Source organism: Schistocerca serialis, chromosome 5 (assembly GCF_023864345.2).
Source record: "Schistocerca serialis cubense isolate TAMUIC-IGC-003099 chromosome 5, iqSchSeri2.2, whole genome shotgun sequence".
NCBI lineage: Eukaryota > Metazoa > Arthropoda > Insecta > Orthoptera > Acrididae > Schistocerca > Schistocerca serialis.
This window is the reverse complement of record NC_064642.1, coordinates 573879090-573896854: the sequence shown is the minus strand read 5'-3', so window position 1 is coordinate 573896854 and position 17765 is coordinate 573879090. Positions and strand designations below refer to the sequence as shown.

Genomic DNA, 17765 nt, shown 5'->3' with positions numbered 1-17765 from the left:
GCGGTGTGATTAGTCTCATCTTGTCTTCGCGCTCGCTACGGGAGAGACACCTAAGGGCCTGTAGTATATTAATTTAATATTGGTTCTTGAAACTTTGTAAGAAGACGGTAGCCGTGTAGCGGGACAGCTGGCGCCTCGCATCTAGCGTTTGCCGGTTCAGGGTTTCCAGAATTTCCAAGCCGTTCTTCCCTGGGTCAAGCAAGCCTCTCACCGTTCGTACTATCCTTGTTTTATACGTTAGTCTTTCCAAGCACTTGCGCAAAACTCAAGAACACAGGTGACCAAGACTACAGAACGGGTCCCACGAATGTTTTGTTAGCAATTTCCTTTGCAAAATACCTTTGGCCAGTATCCCACCCGCGAACTGCTCTGCCACATGCTTTACCTACCACTGTCCCTATGTGATAATATCATTTCATATCCCTATAGACTGTTATATCCCCGTTCGAGTTGAGTGATTCCAGTTGCTTTACTCTGTGAAGAAGTCTTGCAGCGAAACCAGATTGCTTCTTGACAGACAATGCTTCTTACTATTCTTTGTGGAAAACATCATCATACATCTTATCGTAATTTCCATATACAGACAAATTTCAAATGCTGCTTAAGGTATAAGTGAACCTGGTTGTACACTGTTCAGTCACATTAATATGACCAGCTGTCAAAAGCTTGGATAACAATCTTCTGCAGCACAGACTTCTGCGAGATGTGCAAGAAGAGGGTACTGGCGTAAGCTGCCAGCACTCTGGTCGACAAAGAGGCTGTGAGAAGATCGATAGTAGGCACTGGAGTAAGCGAGCCTATCAGGAGAGAGGCCAAAAACAAACTCGCAAGAAACGTGCCGCCAACTCCCACTCGACCGCCAGTATTTAGATCGCCACCGCGGACCGGTGGGCCCAGTCAGTCACTTGCAGTCAGTCAGCGCAGTTGCAAAGAGAGTCAGTCAGTACCTAGCGATCAGAGCAGTGCACACAGCGGGACTTGTACTTCACCAGCAGTGAGGCCAATGTGGACTGTTACAGAAGAGCTTGTACCACGACACATGGATTAGCTTAAAGATAAGTAGCTTTCTATTCTTATGATTAAAGAATCCTGTTAATAACTGTGTGCAGTTTGTGTTGTAGAAGAGGATCTTTCTTTCTTCTTCTTTTGCTACTGCCTTGATCCCGCATCGTGCGCAGGGTCGGCAGAGTTAAGTACGGTAAATTTTAAGGGGTGGTCGGATGCCCTTCCTGCCACCACCCCATACCCCCCAGGACGGAAGTAGTGTACCCCCGCTGTCTGCGTCTAGTGTAAATCATGAAATAGTGTGAATGTGTTGCAGATGTCTGCCAGTCGTGTAACTGAGGGGGGACGTGGAGAGCAGCCCGGTATTCACCTAGTAGGATGTGGAAAACCGCTTAAAAACCGCATCTAGGCTGGCTGGCACACCGGCCGTCGTAGTTAATCCGCTGGGCGGATTCGATCCGGGGCTGGCGCACCTACCCGAGTCCAGGAAGCAGCGCGTTAGCGCTCTTTTTTTTTTTTTTTTTTTTTTTTTTTTTTTTGCAGACGCTCTATTCATCTTTTTTTTTTGTTCTTTTTTTTTCAGCGCCTGGTACCACTTTCTTTTTTTGACCGTAGCAGTCCCGCGGTTCTGGACTGCAGCACCAGAACCGCTTTTTTTAATTTTTTTTTTCGTTCTGCTACATTTTTTGTTTCTTTATTTTTGCCTTAGACCGCTTTTTTTCTTTTTACTTTTTTTATTTTTTTATTCTTTTGTATTTTTTTCTTTTATTCTTTCCTCTGCCATCCTTTTTTTTATATATAGATGGAAAAAGGCGTCTTTGCCAGCCGAAGTGGCCGTGCGGTTAAAGGCGCTGCAGTCTGGAACCGCAAGACCGCTACGGTCGCAGGTTCGAATCCTGCCTCGGGCATGGATGTTTGTGATGTCCTTAGGTTAGTTAGGTTTAACTAGTTCTAAGTTCTAGGGGACTAATGACCTCAGCAGTTGAGTCCCATAGTGCTCAGAGCCATTTTTTTTTGAAAAAGGCGTCTTTCAGTTACGACAAACAAAATTAGAATGTACATTCGTAGCAACAACAGAACAAGAGTTTCTTCTAAACTATGAAAGAGAATTTGAAACCAATAGTGTGGTGATAGATAATAAAGAAAGAAGTAACCAAATCCCGCACGCCATTCCATGTGCATGGCCCATCTGCGTACAGATTCCATGTTCCAAATTGGTGCAACATTTCGCAGCGTGTGGAGGCCCATGTCGGCGGTCATCCTCTGCCCGGTACTCCCCAACTGTGAGGGGGGTTATCGAAGACACTGCGTAAATAGTTGGCAAACAGTTGTTGGTATCGGTGTGTACACTCAAGTGTGCTATGACTGTCCTGGAGAAATTGCCAGTAATCAAGCACCATCTTCTCATCATCTCGAAAGAGGTAGTATACGGACATGCCTTTAAACCATGTGAGAGCCTGAGTCTTCGCAGGTGGGAAATAAGTATCCTCTGGACAAAGGAGGAGCCGTGGCTCAATTGCGCTCTCGGCTATCCTGGCGGGTCTGTCGTAGAAGAGGATACGGGCCACCAAACAATATCCTCTCCTTGCATCCCATGGCAAAAGCGTACAGTGACAACGAGATGACACAAAAAAGAGAGTCAATGTGCTTCCAGAAAGTATTGATGCTGAGCGCCAGTGCAGTGGCCATCTGCACTATGTTTCTGGGTTGAGGATCCATGACGGAAACAGGCCAAATGAGGTGATTCCATAGATTCTCGATTGGATTTAAATTCGCTGAGTTTGGGGGTCAGGGGAGTCTGGTAAACTCATCCTGGTGCTCTTCGAACCACGCTTGTACACTGCGATCCGTGTGACATGTTGCATTGTCCTGCTGGCAGATGCTATCGTGCCGAGGAAAAACAAACTGTATATAGGGATAGACATCGTCCCCAAGAATAGATGCATACTTGTCTTGATACACTGTGCCTTCTAGAACGGCGAGATCACCCAGGGAATGCCATGGAAAGATTCACCAAACCTGGCGCATACAGGGTGTTTGCCACACGTTTCACACCGTATATGCTAACGGCCACCTGTCGGGTAGAGCATAAAATGTAATTCATCTGAAAATGCCGCCTGTCGCCGCTCGTTGAACGTCCAATTGCGATATTCACGTGCAAAATCCAGCCTTCGTCGCCAGTGAAATGCAGACAGCATAGGTGCATGGACCAGGCACCTGCTGCGGAGTACCTATGCAACGATGTTCGCTGAACTGTCATTGCGGGGACGCTGTTGGTAGCCTTTTGGTCCACCTGGGCGGTAACTTGCTCAATAGCTGCACATCTATTAGCCAGCACGCATCTCGGCAGCCGTCGTTCAACCCTGTCATCTATGGGCCGTAGTGCATCAGAGTTGCCTCGGTGCCGGTTATGCAGAGCGCCAGTTTACCATGCACTGTACAGTTTAACACGGTCTCCTTTCGGAAATGATTTCACTTTTGGCCCGAAAGCCACTGATTATGCCTTTTTGGAAGGCAGATAAATCGCTCCGTTTTCGCAACACGACATCGACTGCGCTGTTTTCTGCGTCCTCCCGACATGCTTTATACACCCTCCACTGCCAGTACTGCCACCTGCCGTTTGTGAGTGGTTATAGGACCTTGACGGCAAAGTGGTGGTCACACTTATGCGACTGCGCCTTGTATATTTCGAATCTGTGGTAGTAATCGGCACACAAACTGGACGGAGTAATTTTCAGTACTTCAATCAATTACGAAGAGTTTAGATCACGACAGTAAGTACACTACTGACCATCAAAATTGCTACACAAAGAAGAAATGCAGATGATAAACGGGTATTAATTGGACAAATGTATTAAACTAGAACTGACATGTGATTACATTTTCACGCAATTTGGGAGCACAGATCCCAGAAATCAGTACCCAGAACAACCACCTCTGTCCGTAATAACGGCCTTGATATGCCTGGGCATTGAGTCAAACAGAGCTTGGATGCCGTGTACAGGTACAGCTGCCCATGCAGCTTCAACACCTTACCACAGTTCATCAAGAGTAGTGACTGGCGTATTGTGACGAGCCATTTGCTCGGCCACTATTGACCAGACGTTTTCATTTGGTGAGAGATCTGGAGAATGTGCTGGCCAGGGCAGCAGTCGAACATTTTCTGTATCCAGAAAGGCCCGTACAGGACCTGCAACATGCGGTCGTGCATTATCCTGCTGAAATGTAGGGTTTCGCATTGATCGAATGAAGGGTAGAGCCACGGGTCGTAACACATCTGAAACGTATCGTCCACTGTTCAAAGTGCCGTCAATGCGAACAAGAGGTGACCGAGACGTGTAACCAATACCATCACGCCGGGTGATACGCCACTATGGCCATGGCGAATACACGCTTCCAATGTGCGTTCACCGCAATGTCGCCAAACACGGATGCGACCGTCATGATGCTGTAAACAGAACCTGGATTCATCCGAAAAAATAACGTTTTGCCATTCTTGCACCCAGGTTCGTCGTTGAGTACACCATCGCAGGCGCTCCTGTCTGTGATGCAGCATCAAGGGTAACCGCAGCCATGGTCTCCGAGCTGATAGTCCATGCTGCTACAAACGTCGTCGAACTGTTCGTCCAGATGGTTGTTGTCTTGCAAACGTCCCCATCGGCTGACTCAGGGATCGAGACGTGGCTGCACGATCCGTTACAGACATGCGGATAAGATGCCTGTCATCTCGACTGCTAGTGATACGAGGCCGTCGGGATCCAGGACGGCGTTCCGTATTACCCTCCGGAACACACCGATTCCATATTGTGCTAACAGTCATTGGATCTCGACCAACGCGGGCAGCAATGTCGCGATACGATAAACCGCAATCACGATAGGCTACAATCCGACCTTTATCAAAGTCGGAAACTTGATGGTGCACATTTCTCCTCCTTACACGAGGCATCACAACAACGTTTCACCAGGCAACGCAGGTCAACTGCTGTTTGTGTATGAGAAATCGGTTGAAAACTTTCCTCATATCAGCACGTTGTAGGTGTCGCCACCGGCGCCAACCTTGTGTGAATGCTCTGAAAAGCTAATCATTTGCATATCATAGCATCTTCTTCCTGTCGGTTAAATTTCGCGTCTGTAGCTCGTCATCTTCGTGGTGTAGCAATTGTAATGGCCAGTAGTGTATATGTTCCCTTTAGCCTCTAGATTAGATTTCGGACAACATCTGTAACACAATCATGAAAGTAGGCTCTGTACTTGGAACAGACCAGCAGATGCGGGAAATAAAACTTTTATCCGTTGTGTGTGACCGAGCGAGGTGGCGCAGTGGTTAGCACACTGGACTCGCATTCGGGAGGACGACGGTTCAATCCCGTCTCCGGCCATCCTGATTTAGGTTTTCCGTGATTTCCCTAAATCGTTTCAGGCAAATGCCGGGATGGTTCCTTTGAAAGGGCACGGCCGATTTCCTTCCCAATCCTTCCCTAACCCGAGCTTGCGCTCCGTCTCTAATGACCTCGTTGTCGACGGGACGTTAAACACTAACCACCACCACCGTTGTGTGTGTGTGTGTGTGTGTGTGTGGTACAGTGCGACTTTGGTGAATAAAGATGTCCAGAAACAACTGCAACCAATCACCTGTACCGATTTTTCAGTTTTATTCACTGCGATCGGTTCCATTAAATGTGTACCATCTGATGAATCATGAGGTGATTCGAAACCGGTCACGTAAATAAGAATTGACGAATCACAAAAGGCAACTGGTTGGAGGTATTTCTGGAAACGTTTAGATAAATGGAAATGTCGTGTGGCTAGGGCCTCCCGTCGGGTAGACCGTTCGCCTGGTGCAGGTCTTTCGATTTGACGCTACTTCGGCGACCTGCGTGTCGATGGGGATGAAATGATGATGATTAGGACAACACAACATCCAGTCCCTGAGCAGAGAAAATCTCCGACCCAGCCGGGAATCGAACCCGGGCCCTTAGGATTGACAGTCTGTCACGCTGACCACTCAGCTACCGGGGCGGACAACGTTTAGATGTGGGGAGGTATCAGATTGTGTGATGTAACGAGCAGCAGGCTCGATTGCCGCAGGGCAGTTTGAATCTGACAGGTCGGCTGTGGGCGGCCAGCTGTCAGTCGGACTGCGACAGGTGAAATGAGCTCAGGTATAGAGGCGGTTACACGTCACGAGGCCCAGCGGTACCGGGTCGGAAAGAGGCGTGTGTTCCGACGCCATGGTCGAAGGCTGAGCTGAAGGGACATCCATTATTTACGTGACGGGTTTTCTTAAAAACATAGATCGCTTACCCCATAGTGACATTTGACGAGACGTGGTGAGAGCCCCACTACCCCTCACGTGTGATTTACCCCGTAGCAGGGTAAAAATATATAAAAATGAAAAAAATACTTCTTTATACATTGATTAAAACACTATAACGATAGTTATAAAACTATAACAAAAAACCACTGGTAGTAGACAACATTCTGTTAGAGCTACTGATAGCTTTGGGAGAGCCAGCCATGACAAAACTCTTCCATCTGGTAAGCAAGATGTTTGAGACAGGCTAAATACCCTCAGACTTCAAGAAGAATACAATAATTCCAATTCCGAGAAAGCACGTACTGACAGATGTGAAAGTTACCAAACTATCAGTTTAATAAGCCACGATTTCAAAATACTAACACGAATCCCTTACACAACAATGGAAAAACTGGTAGAAGCTGACCTCGGGGAAGGTCAGTTTGGATTCAGGAAAAGCGTAGGAATTCGCGAGGCAATATTGACCCTATGCCTTCTCATAGAAGACAGGTTAAGGAAATGGAAACCTACATTTATGGCATTTGTAGACTTACAGAAAGTTTTTGACAAAGTTGATCGGAATGCTCCCTTTCAAATTCTGAAGGTGGCAGGGGTAAAATACAGGGAGCGAAAGGCTATTTACAATTTGTACAGAAACAAGATGGCAGTTATAAGAGTCGAGGGGCATGAAAGGGAATCAGTGGTTGGGAAGGAAGTGAGACAGGGTCGAGCCTCTCCCCGATGTTATTCAATCTGTATATTGAGCAAGCAGTAAAGGAAACAAAAGAAAATTTGGAGTAGGAATTAAAGTCCAGGGAGCAGAAATAAAGACTTTGAGGTTTGCTGATGACATTTTAATTCCGCCAGAGACAGCAAAGGACTTGGTGGAGCAGTTGAACGGAATGGACAGCGTCTTGAAAAGAGGACATAAAATGAACATCAACAAACGCAAAACGAGGATAATGGAATGTAGTCGAATTAAACCATGCGATGTTGATGGAATTAGATTAGGAAACGAGACAGTTAAAGTAGTAGATGAGTATTGCTATTAGGGAAGCAAAATAACTGATGATGGTCGAAGTAGGAAGGATATAAAATGTATACTGGCAATGGCAGCAAAAGCCGTTCTGTTGTATGGAGTGAAGTGATGCATGGAAGTGACACATGGACAATAAACATCTTAGACATGAAGTGAACAGAAGTCTTGGACATGTGGTGCTACAAAAGAATGCTGAAGATTAGATGGGTAGATCACGTAACTAGTGAGGAGGTACTGAATATAATTGAGGAGAAGAGGAATTTGTGGCACAAGTTGACTAGAAGTGGGGATCGGTTGACAGGACACATTCTGAGGCATCAAGGAATCATCAGTTTAGTACTGGAGGGTAGCGTGGAGGGTAAAAATCGTAGAGGGAGACAAAGGGATGAATACGATAAGCAGATTCAGAAGGATGTAGGTTGCAGTAGTTCCTCGGAGATGAAGAGACTTGCACAGGACAGAGTAGCGTGGAGAGCTGCGTCAAACTAGTCTTTGGACTGAAGACCACAACAACAACACAACAAAAGCGTGTTTTATTTAGAAAGTGTATTAAACAGTGTTTTAACACGTGATTAAAATGCTACTTGAAACATGCCTAGAACCGCTCGGTCACAGCGGCAGGCCATGCACCTTCATTGGTGTGTCTGCGTCACAGGCAAAAGAAATTCTGTGTGGCGAACACATAGAGGCCGGCCGCGGTGGCCGTGCGGTTCTAGGCGCTGCAGTCCGGAACCGCGGGACTGCTACGGTTGCAGGTTCGAATCCTGCCTCGGGCATGGATGTGTGTGATGTCCTTAGGTTAGTCAGGTTTAAGTGGTTCTAAGTTCTAGGGGACTGATGTTAAGTCCCATAGTGCTCAGAGCAATTTTTTTTTTGAACACATAGAGCCATGATCTATCCATTGTGGCTGAACCATTGTGCATCATTTGTCTCGCAGTTCGGGATTGGGGCATAAATTCGTAGCTTATTTACATAAGTTTAATAAACACAACAAATACCAAAGTTCCTGGCAGATGGAAACTGTGTGGCGTACTCACAGCTCACAGTCGTACCCGGGGCCTAAGAACAACACATACACACAATAGATACTTCAGTCAGCATTACTGAATTCTCCTGCAGTATTTTCAGCGGTCAGCCAACGCTGGGGTAACTTTTCGATTCCGCGAATGTGGAAGTCACGTGATTTTGAGGCGAAGAACCCGTAGAGCCATGATCGGAACGCGTTTTCATCTGGAAAGGAAGTTCCTTGAAGGCTGTTCAATACAGAGCGGAAAAGATGAAAAATCTGAGGATGCAATATCAGGTGAATAAGGTGGCCCCGACCTGACTTCCCAACCCAACTCCTGTACAGCGTTTATTGTCAGTCTAGCAGAGTGCGGGCGGGCGTTATTGTGATGTAGCATCACTTCGCACAGTCTTTCTTGTCGTTCATGTACTCCGTCTGCAAGATGTCACCAGTGAAGGTTACACCACGAGCAAGCAATTCGTGCTACACCAAACAGTCGCTGTTCAGCCTGATTCCTAACGTTATCTTGTGTGGTTGCTCGCAAGTTAAAGTACGAGGAGTTGCTACTTTGTTTGGGATCAACAATTGCTTTCTTTTCCTTATGTTAGCATAAAGACTCAATTTCTCGTCACCAGTAACGACACAGGATAGGAATGGTCGGTGTTGTTCACGAGCCAATTCATGACGAGCAAACAGAGATGCACATATAACCACCTGCTGATTTTTGTGATTTTGGCTTAGAGCATGCGACACCCATACACTCGATTTTTGTACCTTCCTCACTGCATGCAGATATTGCACGATGACGGAATGATCAGTTCATCACATTTGCCAGTTCTCGAGTACAGTGAAGTGATTCATTGCGAATTAATGCGTTTAAACAATCTTCATCAAACCCCGATGGGCTCCCTGAACGTGGAGAGTCACTAATGTTAAAACGATCCTCTTTAAAACGATAAAATCATTTCCTTACCGTGCTCTGTCCAGTGGCAGTGTCCCCACACACGACGTAAATATTTCTGGCTGCCTCCGCTGCTGTTCCCTTCTAATGAGTTCGAACAGAAGAATTTGTCGAAAATGTTCCGATTTCTCCACCTGGCTCTCAATTTACTTCCGTCCACAGCTCTACTCATTACCTCCAATTGTCAATACGTTAAGTCAAATAGCAGCAGTGAACTACAAGCAAAAAATTACCATTGATAAATAAACCTACAACAACCGGAATATCAACATGTATGCTGCGCGGGGTAGCCGTGTGGTCTCAAGCGCCTTGCCACGGTTCGCGCGGCTCGCCCGTCGGAGGTTCGAGCCCTCACCCGGGCATGGATGCATGCGTGTTGTCCTTAGTGTAAGGTAGTTTAAGTTGGCTTAAGTAATGTGTAAGCCTAGGGACCGATGACCTCAGCAGTTTGGTCCCATAGGAGCTGTAATGGCTCTTTATTTGCGAAGCCATTACCACCCGCCAACCCAATTTTTCGATACCGTAGATTAATGAAAATTTTTCTACGTAATGTCTCATATTTTTCACTCTATTCAAAATTGGCTTCATTTTTATATGTAGGTTCGTCGATATTTTGAGATGTTGAAATCGATATAATATCTAGTGCGAATATCTTTGTATTTATTGTTATCTTTGAGGCTGGCTAGTGCCTTTTGGCGCGGAAGCGTACAGAGTAGTCAAGTTTTTGTGTTGAATAAGGTCTTGACTTTGTGTTGGAAATGAAAAGAGTCTGAGTTGTGGACAACGAAAAATGTTGTGAGTTTTATTAACGGAGTAACGGCTGCGAAACTGTATGATCGAGTAATGTTCTGAACATGTGAAAATATAAAAAGTTTAATAAATGTGAATTTTTGTGAAAAGTGAGTGTCAAGAATTATTTTCAAGTGGTCATTGTTTAAAAAAGTATGCAGCACATTGCAATGAAAAACGTAAATCATCAAATTAATCCTGAAAGATTGTCTTCGTAAGTTCTTCAAGTCGGCGTAATTAACATCCGAGTGCCTTTCGCACCAACAGCGACAGTCATGCTACCTAGACAACATTTTCAAGTACGACCCAAAGCCAGAGCGAGATCGTCGTTGGATTGCAAATTCAAGATAAGTGATATTATTGTTAATTTTCTTCAGTGACTGTAATCAATTGATGTAGCAATACCTGCCACATTAAAGAGCTTTTAGTTCCGCAATACAGAGATCATACTATGAGTGCACGACGTGATAATTTTTGAACTAATTAACTGTTATTGGAAATATCGTTATATAACTTACCACAAATTTCCAAATTTTCAACGTGCAAAACAAAAAGGCTACGAACTTCTGAACTAACCTAATATAAGCTGTTCAAATCTACTTTCTCACGCAAGTTCGACCGACGAGCGAACAGATGTTTTCACGTCAAAGAAGGAAACATCCGATACACCACATGCTACAACGGGCCGGAGCGCCACGTGGTGATTGCAGCCTTTCTACGGGGCTATCGGTTCCGCACAGCACTGGAAAGCGCGGTTACGTCGCGAAGGAGCCTGTAGTAGCGGCCGGTAACAAGTGGTACACAGTGAACGCACAGCTGGTGCGTGCGCGACTGTGTCAGCAGAGGGGCGCGGGCTTGGCATGCGCCGCCGTGCGTGCTGGCTGCGGTCCAGCGGCGGCTACGAATGCGGTGTCCTCAGCACGCGCCACGCGCCGGGCTCAGCTCAGACTGCGCGGCGGGGCTTGCGTTGCACTGTAGGGCCTCGCGTCACACATACATACATACGCTACTGACCATTAACATTGATACACCACGAAGATGACGTGCTACAGACGAGAAATTTAACCGACAGAAAGAAGACGCTCTGATATGCAAATGATTAGCTTTTCAGAGCATTCACACAAGGTTGGCGCCGGTGGCGACACCTACAACGTGCAGAAGCTTCCAACCGATTTCTCATACACAAACAGCAGTTGACCTGCGTCGCCTGGTGAAACATTCTTGTGATGCCTCGTGTAAGGAGGAGAAATGCGTACCATCACGTTTCCGACTTTGATAAAGGTCGGATTGTAGCCTATTGCGATTGCGGTTTATCGTATCGCGACACTGCTGCTCGCGTTGGTCGAGATCCAATGACTGTTAGCAGAATATGGAATCGGTGGGTTCCGGAGGGTAATATGGAACACCGTGCTGGATCCCAACGGCCTCGTATCACTAGCAGTCGAGATGACAGGCATCTCATCCGCATGGTTGTAACGGATGGTGCAGCCACGTCTCGATCCCTGAGTCAACAGATGGTGACGTTTCCAAGACAACAACCATCTGCACGAACAGTTCGACGACGTTTGCCGCAGCATGGACTATAAGCTCGGAGACCATGGCTGCGGGTACCCTTGATGCTGCATCACAGACAGCAGTGCCTGCGATGGTGTACTCAACGACGAACCTGTGTACACGAATGGCGAAACGTCATTTTTTTTCGGATGAACCTAGATTCTGTTTACAGCATCATGACGGTCGCATCCGTGTTTGGCGACATCGCGGTGAACGCACATTGGAAGCGTGTATTCGTCATCGCCATACTGGCGTATCACTCGGCGTGATGGTATGGAGTGCCATTGGTTACACGTCTCGGTCACCTCTTGTTGGCACTGACGGCACTTTGAACAGTGGACGTTACATTTCAGATGTGTTACAACCCGTGGCTCTACCCTTGATTCGATCCCTGCGAAACCCTACATTTCAGCAGGATAATGCACGACCGCATGTTGCAGGTCCTGTACGGGCCTTTCTGTATACAAAAAATTTCGACTGCTGCCCTGGCCAGCACATTCTCCAGATCTCTCACCAACTGAAAATGTCTGGTCAATGGTGGCCGAGCAACTGGCTCGTCACAATACGCCAGTCACTACTCTTGATGAACTGTGGTATCGTGTTGAAGCTGCATGGGCAGGTGTAGCTGTACACGCCATCCGAGCTCTGTTTGACTCAATGCCCAAGCGTATCAAGGCAGTTATTACGGCCAGAGGTGGTTGTTGTGGGTACTGATTTCTGAGGATCTATGGACCCAAATTGCGTGAAAATGTAAGCACATGTCAGTTCTAGTATAATATATTTGTCCAATGAATACCAGTTTATCATGTGCATTTCTTCTTGGTGTAGCAAATGTAATGGCCAGTAGTGTATAAACGATCTGCCGTATATGGTGAGCAGTAGTCTGCGACTAAACGTGGGCTGCTTGTTCCACACGTTGTGGACCACAGTTGAGCCTGTCGAACGAAGACATCGCTCGCTACTTAACAGACAGTTCTGTTTATCGGCGTCATTAGGGTAGTAACGTAAACGGCAAGGAAATGGAGAACCGATATCTCAGTATGGACGTCCCAAACGGAAACTCCTCTTGGTCACTAGAAGAAATGAGTAATCCCCAGAATTTACAACTCAACCTGCAGCGGAGTGGGCGGTGTTTTGAACTTCCTTTCAGAAAAAACTGTGCGCCGAGTAGGGACTTACCTTTCACGGGCAATGCTCATACCAACAGAACTACCCATAGCCTACACGACTCGTTCTCCGGCCTCACACCTTATTTTCGTCTTTGTCGCCTGATGGGGGAGTCCGTTCATGCGTAATGTTGTTTGTTACGTCCACGTGCTCTGAAATTTGCACCTGTCTGAAATAGACCCAGATATACGTTTCTAATTTTCTGTACTACGCACCCTTTTCTGACCAACAGGTCGTTATAGATTTGCGGTAGATTGTAGTGCACTGTTGCTTCTTAATTCGCACTCTACTTCACATCCCCAGAATTACAACCAGCGAGGCGACTTTATGTCCTGAACTTCGCATGATTGTAAAAAAATAAAACTATAAGCATCTGTTTTGCACACATAAACGTGGTTAAAACGTCAATCAAACTGTTACACAAATAATTTGGAAACAGGATGTCCTTGGAATATTAGGTGCAACGTATATCATACGCTGTGCTTGATTAGCGAGAGGACACTACGATACTTTTGCCCGTCAATGTCACATGGGATTACTGCTTCCAGATACCACGAGGAAATGACCATTTTTGAAATTCAATGCTGTGGTACCTCAAAAGAATCCAGTTAGTGCTGAAGATAAAGTTAACGCCTATTCCAGAAGGAAGTCTTATTTCAGCGCCATTGAATCCTGAGTATTGTAAAGCGTCACACGGTGAGAGTCTGGATTAGTCAACGATGCGGAATATTCCAGTTCGCCTCATCCGGAGGGAATTCAAAATGTTGTACTGTTATCGAAATATGTGGTGTTTTATGATGACAGAGTGGAGTAGCTAGATATGAAAAGCTCTCCTCCTGTCTCCCAAAACAAAACAAAAAAGTCAATAGCACATACAGATGACAAAGTGATACAGTGGCGCACGTTAATAAACTAATAAACTCACTCGCTGTCTGTCTCTCACTCTCTCTCTCTCTCTCTCTCTCTCTCTCTAACACACACACACACACACACACACACACACACACACACACAAGATCTCACTCATACTCATATCCACACCTACATACAACCAAGCGCATCCCCGTCCAATAATTATTACATCTACTCCGCAAGCCACATTACGCTGTGTGGCGGTGGGTACTCTGGTAACACTGTCTTTTTCTCAGCTTCATGTTCCATTCACGAAAGACGCATGCGAAGGACGGTTGCAGGTAAAGCTACGTACGCCAGAATTTCCCTTATTTACTCGTTGTAGTGATTTCGTGAGACTCATGCCGAAGATCGCCTGACTGTTCCGGGAACGTACTCTCTCGAGAACTCAACAACAAACCTCTCTGCGATACATAATGCCTCTCTTTTAACGTCTGCCACAGGAGTTCGTTCAGCATCTCCGTAACTCTCTCGTGCCGACTAACCAATCCCGTGGCGAAACGTGCAGCTCTCAGTTGAATCTTATCTAGCCTTTCTCTTAATCCGACCTGGCAAGGATTGCTCATTGATGAGCAAAACTCAAGAATCGGCCGTACACCTTTTGTCTTCCTTAGTCGTTTTTCATTCTGCCTGATTGTTCTATCTTTATATAACACTCACATTATATCCATAAATATGTGTCTACAATAACATTTCGCTGGGTAGCTTCTCTGTCTCCCGGCACGCGATCGGATGTAGTAAGCGGTGATGTAACGTTGCGCTCGTGACAAAACAAATTGTCCGCACGAGACCTGTACGCTAAACCAGTATTACTTTAGAGATTAGTTCTTATTCATGCTCATCTGTTGTCCTCCGTACAGAAACCGGGACATATACTGAATACATTTCAAAATTTTGTACATGGCTGCCCTTTTGGCATATTTCTTATTTCATAAATAACGTATAAGTACTGCCAGTCTTTCACGATGATTCCGTACTTATACTGTGTATCACACGTTTTTTGTCATAATTCTGTGACCATGTTATAGACCATTCTTTGATTTAAATTCTGAGGAAGACACTCCTAGCAGTGTTGAAAACCGGTTAATTCGTTTAAAAATAGTGACTGAGGGCTGCTTTCCTTCAACTGTGAATGCATTTCGCCATCTCCTCTCTAAATAGTGCATGAAGTTTCTTTTACATTTCTTTCATGTCCGCAGTTTCTTTGATTGGACCTTTGCGCCACGAACGTTCCATCAGGATGCGTTTCAAGCGAGAACTCGAGAGGACGCGCTCTGGACTCGCAAGAGACGAGCTACTCTTTCAGTTCCCCTGGAATTTTCTCCGTGAGCTGCTCTCGACAGAAGTAATTAACTATACCCGCCGACAGGGAGGATCACGTTTCTTTGAGGCTCCGTCCAATTATCCTGCGGAATCGATTTGTCGCCTTCCCTGGGGGACTCGGGTCAATCCGTCCCCGCGAGCGAGGCTGCTGCGGGAATTAGTCCAATCAGGAGGCGCGGCGCGGCGCGGATTAACAGTGCCACCGAAAGGCGAGCAGGCAGCCACGGCCGCACAGAAAGCCTCCAGCCTCCGCCCGTCTCCGCTGAATCAGCGTCTTTATGCCAAGGTGAAGGAGGTGTGGCTGCCTTCAGAAAATCTGCAAAATACCTCACTGAATGAACTGAAAAAGAAAGAGGTTCGTCTCTTGTACAAGTAGCATATTGTGTATGGACGTAGATGTTAGCGGGATGATACTAAACACAAAACCGTATTGGGTTTCAGGGTCGGGAACTTAAATATTGTATTCATCTTCGTTGCCTCATGTCTTCATAGAGGTGTCATTGATAAAGAGACATCTAAGTATTAGGTCGTGTTGATATCCTGTCATGTTATGCAACAGGATCAACAATGAGGATGTAGCTTGTTCAGAAGTCAAATCTTGATTCGAGGCAGCATCGCTTTGGTTGTGGCGTGCAGGATTTTGCCTCTGGACAGTCCAGACACTGGTAAAACGGGGAAACAAGGAAGCCATCTAGATCATAGTATCCAAGTTTTACTAGTCATATCTGAGTAGACCGATTTTTTTTTCGTTTCATACCTCAGTAGATAATGATTATGACAAACAGTGAAACTAGTCTTTCATGAAATATTTTTAAAAAAATATTTCCAATCTGCACTAATTTCGTTGGTAAAAGTGGCGAAATGATCGCTGCCTCTTACGTAGATTCTGTCTCCTTTTGTTAAGTATCCGAGTAACAGAAACACACTTATCCCTGTTTCCATAAGAAAACGTCGAACTTTGAAATCTAACTTTTAAGTATCAACCTCTCACCTAAGTGCATCTAACAAGCGATTGCAGAAATGGGATCGCAATGAGTCAGACAACAAAATGCAGCTCATCAACTTAATACCAGTCACTGTGTATATATGGCTATGCTCGAGGTTTACGTAGCCGTATCCTGTGTACGCACTTGATTTTTCACAAGTAAATACCCTTCTTGCTAGTCACTGAACTGCACGCATAAAACTGCTGTCATAGCACACGTTACTTCATCGAAAGACGCAATACAGCGGACTGTGAACAGCCATATTTATTGTTCATGATGTTTAACACATCACCACTTGTAAAACACTAGATTATACCGTCATTTGTAAAAGTACATCTTTTTTTATTTTTATGCTAACCGGACAATATTCACTGAATTGCCGCTATAACTGCAGGCTTCGGTTGTCAACTACAGCTCCCCCGAGATAAATTTATGAGAGCGCATGCGCCTCTGTGGTATACTACTCGCGCTGCAACAATGATCTGAGAACTGCTGTAGATCACAGCTGAAATAAAACCAGTGATTATGGTGAAGTTAATAAAAGAACAGAAAAGGATAATTTTTTAATCACATAGTTCCCCGACAGAACAATTATTCAGCATTTTACAAAATCAAGTTATATTTTCGTACGGGAGGGAGAGGTAAATTTTCGTTCTAATTGTCTCGTTTTTGGGTAAAAGTAGTGACTGTCTAGCATTTCTTGCAGTTAATGTACAATGATCGCCCTACATAATGAATATCAAAATGCTCGTCCGAGAGTTGTCAATTATCTAACAAAAGTTTTTTCTACTTATTTTCCTGTTTCTCTTCTTATAATGATAACTACGTAAAATGGGAAAGTGAGTTAAATATGACACTAACGCTGCCAACTGGCTACACTACAGACCAGTCTGTCACCACTACCAAGATTTCAGGGGATCGCCAGTAATGGGTGAGGGTGGGGGAGGCACTTTAAGTGTTTTCATTTAAGGTACAGATAACTCGCCACAGGTCGCACGTTATTTGGTTTATGACCAGTGAAACTCTTCAGACACGAGCACCTTCAGATATTGTCACTTGATGACAACACCATTAAGCTCCAAAGCCTCGCTAGACACATCGTCAAGAGAAAAATGGACTGGCATGTTTAAATTTAAACTGCACAGCTCGTCATATTTTTAGTGTCCGCACGGTCCCGGCACTAATCTAATGGTGAGGAATCGTGTTGGCCGCTGTCACGTGGATGTCATGTCAGACTTGTGCCTGAGCGGCTCGGCGCGTCACTTACCGCGGCCTGGGCTGCAGCCGGCACACGTGTTGCAGCAGCGGGGCAGAGCGGACAGCAGCGGCAGCAGGCGGCTGGCACTCGCACGACACCACACGGTACGGTAAGGTAAGCTACGCTACGCTACGACACGGACGCGGCGGCTCGCGACGGCGCCTATCGATCGGGCGGGCAGCCGGAGGGTCGAGAGGCGACCATGGCGCGCCCCGCTCACACTCGCACTGGCCGCCAGCAGCCCGCCGCGTCCCCGCCTGCCGCGGCCGCCGCCAGGGGCGCTGCCGTCGCGGCCGCAGCATCCCGCACCCGAACCACCTGCCCGCTCCGCCTCCCAGCTGCCTGCCTGCTACTTGTTTGTTTCTCGCCGCCGGCCGATTCGGGGCCGGTGACTGCGCTGGGGAGCTGGCCGCTTCTCGTTCTTACGCGTACCTTCTGCTGAGCTGACAGGAGAGATCCAGGGTTCGCT

At 46.2% G+C, this 17765-nt stretch overlaps 1 long non-coding RNA gene across 1 annotated transcript in view; it reads right to left on the bottom strand.

Moving 5' to 3' along the window:
• Window positions 1-17510, bottom strand: part of LOC126481397 (uncharacterized) — a 519177-nt gene extending 501667 nt beyond the window's left edge. The window contains exon 1 of the long non-coding RNA XR_007587550.1: window positions 17306-17510. This is a non-coding gene — a long non-coding RNA (uncharacterized LOC126481397). The remainder of the gene's footprint in view (window positions 1-17305) is intronic.
• Between the last annotated feature and the right edge of the window lie 255 nt (window positions 17511-17765).